Source organism: Rhinopithecus bieti, unplaced genomic scaffold, assembly GCF_001698545.2.
Source record: "Rhinopithecus bieti isolate Rb0 unplaced genomic scaffold, ASM169854v2 scaffold_15087, whole genome shotgun sequence".
In the NCBI taxonomy this organism is placed as follows: Eukaryota; Metazoa; Chordata; class Mammalia; order Primates; family Cercopithecidae; genus Rhinopithecus; species Rhinopithecus bieti.
In genome coordinates this window covers 2,394,309-2,401,589 of record NW_016808547.1, presented here as the reverse complement: position 1 = coordinate 2,401,589, position 7,281 = coordinate 2,394,309, and the positions used below count along the sequence as shown (strand labels likewise).

Here is a 7,281-nt window from a genome sequence, read left to right as displayed (position 1 = left end):
CCTTCCTTCCTTCCTTCCTTCCTTCCTTCCTTCCTTCCTTCCTTTTCTTCCTTTCTTCCTTTCTTTCCTCTCTCCTCTCTCTCTCTCTTTCTTTGTTTCTTCTTTCTTTCTCAGAGTCTTGCTCTATTGCCCAGGCTGGAGTATAGAGGCACAATCATAGTTCACTGTAACCTAAACTCCTGAGGTCAAGTGATCTTCCTACCTCAGCTTCCTGAGTAAGGCACGTGCTGCCACACCTGGCTAATTTATTTTTAACTTTTAGTAAAGAGGGTATCTTTCTATGGTGCCCAGGCTATACTGACAAATTTCAGTGTAACAAGGGAAGTACTATTGCAGAAGGAAGAATAAAGTGTGTGAAACACAGAAGAGGGGCGTCCTAATTATACCCAGAGGAATCAAGACAGCCTTGACCAATGAGCAGGCATTTATACTGGAATTTGAGGGATGAGTGGGAGTTTGATAGAGATAAGAGAGAATACCCATACAAAGGTGAGGTCATAAAAAGGCCCAGCGTCCTGAATGGAATGAATAGAAGGAGGTGGGCAGAAACATGTCCATGAATTGAGGGAGCTGCTTGCCTGAAGGCCTTCCACAAGTATAGTACCCTTCCAACAATTTTAAGAGACTGTGTCAACATGATGATAGTTTAGACCAGCAGTCCTCAAAGTGAGATTCATGAACCCCTGGAGGCCCTTGAGATCTTTTTAGAGGGTCTGCAAGGTTAAAATTATTTTCATTGTAATGTTAGGTCATTATTTCTCTTTTTCACTGTTATTGTCATGAGTATACAGTGGAGTTTTCTAGAGACTACATGATGTGTGATATTATAACAGATAAAATGTAGAGGACTGGTGGGGTGGCTCATCCCTGTAATCTCAGCACTTTGGGAGGCTGAGGTGGGCATATCATGAGGTCAGGAGATTGACACCATCCTGGCTAACACGGTGAAACTCTGTCACTACTAAAAATACAAAAAATTAGCCGGGCGTGGTGGTGCATGCCTGTAGTCTCAGCTACTTGGGAGGCTGAGGCAGAAGAATCGCTTGAACCCTGGAGGCGGAGGTTGCAGTGAGCCGAGATTGCACCACTGCACTCCAGCCTGGGCAACAGAGCAAGACTCCATCTCAAAAAAAAAAAAATGTAGAGGAAAATAGGGGACACAATCAAGCTGTCTTGTGCTGAGCCAAACATTAAGGATGGGCCGTGAAACCCAAAGTTTGAGAACTTTGATTTAGACTCTGATGGAAAGTTATTAGAGGAAACACTATTAACAGAAGTCAAGTTCATGAGAAGTTTTCCTAAAAGTAACTCCTTCCCCATTAACCAGAGCCTCAAATTCTGTTTTGGCCCTATCCTTCCCTGGGGTTATGTTAGAAGTGGGTGTGCCCTTGGAGATAGTTTTGAAAAGGTAAATTGGTAAAGTGAATTAAATGACCATCAATTCTTTGAAACCTGTTTCAAAAGACAGAATTTATCTCCCTACCCCTTGAATCTAGGTCAGTTTTGTATCATTCTTTCATAAAATACAGCAGAAGTGTTATCATACAACTTCCAAGGAAGACCAGGCTCATGCTATTGTATTCCTGAAAGTACTGTGCTCTGAAAGACTATGAGGAAAGAGAGGACCCAGCTAAACAGCTATCTCAGCTCATGTGTCACCTACAGCTTCTCCATAAGAGAGTCCAGGCAACAGTACCGGAAGGATTGCCCAGTCCACCCACAGAATCAAGAAAAATAATAAATTGCTGTTTTAAGCCATTAGGTTTGGGGCGTTTCTTACGGAGCAACAGATGCTTGATAGAATTGGGGACTAACTGCCTGGCCTCAAATGCATAAGTTTGTATTTTATCTTCTGGATCAGGGTTTCTCAACATGAAATGATTGACATTTTAGGCTGATAATTCTTTTTTTGTTTGTTTTGAGACAGAGTCTCACTCTCTCGCCCAGGCTGGAGTGCAGTGCTGCGATCTCGGCTCACTGCAAGCTCCGCCTCCTGTGTTCATGCCATTCTCCTGCCTCAGCCTCCCGAGTAGCTGGGACTACAGGTGCCCGCCACCACGCCTGTATTTTTAGTAGAGACAGGGTTTTACAGTGTTAGCCAGGATGGTCTCAATCTCCTGACCTCATGATTCGCCCGCCTCAGCCTCCCAAAGTGCTGGGATTACAGGCGTGAGCCACCGTGCCCAGTCGAGGCTGGTAATTCTTTGTTGAGGGGGGCTGCCCTGTGCATTACAGGATGCTTAGCAGCATTCCTGCTGCCACTAGATAACAGTGACAGCTCCATCCAGTTGTGACAACCAAAAATATCTCCAGACATTGCCAAATGTCCTCTGGGGGACAAAATCGCACCCCTCCTTTAGAACCATAGGCTAAACCATTCTGAGAATAAGAATCACCTGGGGGGTTATTAAAACTAGATTTCCAGACTCCTCCCCTAGAGATTCTTATCTATCGTGTCCAGATTATGACCTGCAATGTGAATTTTTTAAATGCTCAAGGTATTCTTATCAGAGGAATGTGAGAACTGCTACAGTACAGACCAGGAACCAACAGAGGTCTGACCTGCTCATTTTGTGTTTCAGGAAGATCCTTCTGGAAGCAGTTGGAAGATAAATCGGGTAGGATGTGGGGGGATGCAGAAAAGAGAATAGAATTGGAGGCTATTACTTAAATTCAGGTGAGAAATAACAAGAGGGTTGTACAGGGCAGTGGTGGTGGGGGTGCATTTCAAAGATATTTCTAAGGCAGAATCAGTGAAATTCATGATGAATTGGATACTGGGGAGAGGAGGGCTTAAGAAAAAAAACGAGGCCAGGCGCTGTGGCTCACGCCTGTAATCCCAGCACTTTGGGAGGCTGAGACGAGTGGATCATGAGGTCAAGAGATCGAGACCAGCCTGGCCAACATGGTGAAGCCCCGTCTGTACTAAAAATACAAATATTAGCTGAGTGTGGTGGTGCACGCCTGTAGTCCCAGCCACTTGGAAGGCTGAGGCAGGAGAATCACTTGAACCCAGTAGGTGGAGGTTGCAGTGAGCCGGGATTACACCACTGCACTCCAGCCTGGCGACAGAGTGAGACTCCATCACACACAAAAAAAAAAAAAAGAAAAGAAAAAAGAAAAGAAAAGAAAAAAAGAAAAAAAATGAGCAAAAAGTAAAGAACTTTTATACTTCAAGTGATATCATCAAGCAAGTGAAAAGACAATGTGCAAAATGGGAGAAAATATTTGCAAATTATATATCTGAAAAGGGACTTGTATCCAGAATATGTAAGAACTCTTATGACCGACAATAAAAAGACAAACAACCCAATTAAAAAATGGGCAAAGATCTGAATATACATGTTTTCAAAGAAGATACCCGAATGGCCAATAAACACATGAAAAGATGCTCAACATCATTAGCCATCAGGGAAATGCCAAGCAAAACCACAGTGATACACCACTTCATACTCACTAGGGTGGTTATAATCAAGAAGACTGATTATGACAAGTGTTGGCAAAGATGTGGAGAAATTGAAACCCTCACTCATTGCTGGTGGTTACGTAAAATGGTATAGCCTCTATGGAAAACAGTCTGGCAGTTCCACAAATGGTTAAACAGAGTTACCATATGACGCAGTGTCTACCTGCTCCTAGGTAGATACCCAAGACAAATAAAAACAAGCTGGGCACAGTACACCTGTAATCTCAGCACTTCGAGAGGCCAAGCTGGGAGGACTGCTTAAGCCCAAGAGTTTGAGACCAGTCTGGGCAACATAGTGAAACCCCATCTCTACAAAAAATAAAAAAAAAATTAACTGGGCATGGTGGTGCATACCTGTAGTCCCAGCTACTTGGGAGGCTGAGGTGGGAGGATTGTTTGAGTCCAGTAGTTGAAGTGTCAGTAAGCTATGTTCATGCTACCACACCCTCACCAGGGTGACAGAGTGAGACCTCATCTATTAAAAAAAAAAAGTCCCTATAAGAACTTGGATAAAAATATTAATAGGAGCACTAGTCATATAATGGGCAAAAAGTGGAAAATGTCTATAAATTAATGAATAAATGTGCTATATTAAATATCAATACAGTGAAATATTATTCAGCAATAAAAGGAAATAAAGTGCTGATACATACTACAACATGATGAACTTTGAAAACCTTATGCTAAGTGAAAGTAGCCAGTCTCAAAAGACCACATATTATATGACTACGTATTTATGAAATGTCCAAAATAGGCAAAACTGGCCAGGCATGGTAGTTTGCGCCTGTAGACCCAGCTACTCAGGAGGCTGAGGCCAAAGGATCACTTGCAAAACTAAAGGGACACACAGTAGCTTAATGGTTACCCAGGGGTGGAGGTGGGACATGAATTGGGGGAAAGGGGAATGTGACTGCTAAAAGGTACAAGGTTGTTTCTTTGTTTTTTCTTTTTTTCTTTCTTTCTTTTTTTTTTTTTTGAGATGGAGTCTTGCTCTGTCACCCAGGCTGGAGTGCAGTGGCGTGATCTTGGCTCACTGCCACCTCTGCCTGCCGGGTTCAAGTGATTCTCCTGCCTCAATCTCCCAAGCAGCCGGGATTACAAGTGTGCACCACCAAGGCTGGCTAATTTTTGTATTTTTAGTAGAGACAGGGTTTTACTGTATTGACCAGGCTGGTCTCTAACACCTGACCTCAAGTAATCCACCTGCCTTGGCCTCCCAAAATGTTGGTATTACAGGCATGAGCCACTGCACCCTGTCAAGGTTTCTTTTTAGGGTGACAAAATGTTCTGAAACTGATTTGTGGTGATAACTGCACCACTGTGAATATACTAAAAACCACTGAATTGTGTAATTTATTTTATTTTTCTTTTTGTTTTTTCTTTAATAGGAGACAGAGTCTTGCTATGTTTCCCAGGCTGGAGTGCAATGGCCATGATCCCACTACTAATCAGCACAGGAGTTTTGACCTACTCTGTTTTGGACTTGGGCAGAGTCCTCTTTCTTAGGCAACTTGACGGTCCCCCCCATCCGTGTGGACACCCGTGGGTACAGTGCATTACTGCCCAGAATTCCTGGACTTGATCAATTCCCCCACCTAACCCTCCTGAGTAGCTGGGACCACTGGCATGTGTCACTGTGCCCAGCAAATTGTATTCTTTAAAAATGGGTGAGTTGTAATGATATGTGTGTTAAATCTCAATAAAGCTTGAGTTTCTAGCTTTAATAACTGGAAACATGGTGTCACCATTAGCCAAAATTGGGACTATAGGAGGAAGAATGTGTTTGGGGGGAAAATGAGCCTTGGACATATTGAGTGGCTGTGATAAGCACACAGTAAATGTCTTGCTCTGGAACACAGGAAAGAAGATGGGGCTGGAAATAATGATGCAAATAAACAATCATTTATTGCGCATTTGTTACATTCCAGGTGCTGTGAATATGTTGTTTACGTACACTGCCTGGTAGGTTGCATACGTATACTGTTTATTGTTTCTGCTCCCTCTTCCCCTGTGTAAGTCAATGAGAGGAGGGCCTTCATCTGTCTTACCTAATGCTGTCTCCAGCACCTACAGCACAGGCTGGCAGAGAGTTGGCATACAGCATTTACTGGGTGAATAGAAATGCAGTATCTTTTAACCTTCATAACAATCCTTTGTGGTAGGTTTTTGTTCCCATTTCACACGATTTTCTTAAGACCACAAAGCTAGTAAGTGACAGTGGTCTGTCTGCATTCCAAGTCACAATGCAATGCTATAATCTCTCAATCTCCCAGAATGAATCTGGAACAAAGGAAAGCAGTAAAGGTCATGTAAACCCAATTTGTGCAAATTCATAATAACTGTATATGAAAATCCAACTGGGTTAGGTGCTGGAGTTCATACAATGATAAACTGGACAAGAATCTGAAGAAAAATACATTTAAGACAAAATCCATAAGACTTGGCGCATAACCTTGCTAGTTCAAGAAGCTCTTTCACATATATTATCTTAGTTAACCCCCACAAATAGCCTAATAAGTAGGTTTTATTACCATTCCAATCAGGTTTTTGTCCTCCACTGAAGGTGACTTCTGTGTTGCTAAATGCAACAGGTACTCGCTTCAGGCACAACATTTAAGGGAGCACCAAAAAACTAAGTGATCAAGATGAATAACATTTTTATTTTTTAAAATTAAAATTAATGCAAAAAAATCCATGAATAACAAAATACCAACATTTAAAATAAAGAGGATCCTCAGGACTGGGCCCGCCTACCTGAAAGCCCCAACGGAACCCCTCATTCACGATAGGATTGAACGACCTCGAACTAAAGTGTCACATACTTCCTGCTTGTGATGCTCGTGAGCCCGAACGAAGGCTGAAAAACTTCAGGGGGAGCCATTCTGCCCAACATCCCTAGTTCCAGCGCAGCGCAGCATGCACCACGCAGGTGGGAACTGACCCCATGCTTTTGGAAAAGGCTGGAACTGAGGGTGCTTGTGCCCGTGCATGTATGTATTGCACACGTGTGCATGCACGTTTCTCGTCTTGCTTCTATTTCCAAGTCCCAGTTCAGGACAGGGCAGAGTACTGCTTTCCAGTATGCGCCCTGAGCTCGGACTTCGCGCTTGCAGACTGAGGCGCCGGCCTGCATGTGAAGACAGAAGCTCAGAATTCCTTCCTGCACAAGTGGCAGGTGGACGGCAACTCTCTGGTGCCTCAATCCGGGACAGGGACACGCCATTCCCTGCGAGGTAGCAAAGGTACCTGAACCTATCAAGCCCTTCAAGTCTCCGTAGCACCTCTTAATCGCTTTCCCGTAGCTACTGGAGGTAGGGAAACTGCAGCCCAGAGACGGCAGCTGAGCGAGCGACGGTGAAGGCGCAGAGGGCGGAGGAGCATCTCCTTTCGCTCCGCCCCGCCTCTTCTCTCGCCTCCGGCCAATTGCCGTGCGCTCCGAGCCTTGACCCCGCCTCTCCCCGCCTCCTCCGGCCTGCGGCCCCGCCCGCGCCGGTAATAATTAGGATGCGGGCGGGGCCCACCGCGTCAGTCCCGGGAGCCGGCCAATCCAGTGGCTCTCCTCCGCGGTCGCGTCATAGGCCGAACAACCAAACAGAAAAGTTTAATAAACAGCAGACGGAGGGACCGGCGGTGGCGGAGCCAGAGCTAGCAGGGGTTCGGCGGCCTTACCTGTCCCCATTCACCAGCGGCTACCGGCGGCGGCGGGCAGCGCGTCAGGCGGAGAGAGCCGCCGCCAGGTGAATAGCGCGGCCCGCGGGGCCCGGCCTGGTCGGCCCTGCCCCTCCCCCGCCCGCTCCCTTCCCCACCCGGCTGCA

At 45.3% G+C, this 7,281-nt stretch overlaps 1 protein-coding gene across 3 annotated transcripts in view; it reads left to right on the top strand.

Moving 5' to 3' along the window:
* Window positions 1-6,960: 6,960 nt before the first annotated feature.
* The window catches only part of ZFAND6 (zinc finger AN1-type containing 6), an 82,587-nt gene continuing 82,266 nt past the window's right edge, over window positions 6,961-7,281 (top strand). For 2 of the 3 annotated variants that reach the window (XM_017886825.1, XM_017886826.1), the window contains exon 1: window positions 6,961-7,203. The gene's annotated coding sequence lies outside the window, so the exon portion shown is untranslated. The remainder of the gene's footprint in view (window positions 7,204-7,281) is intronic. The other variant, XM_017886822.1, reaches the window with a different exon arrangement.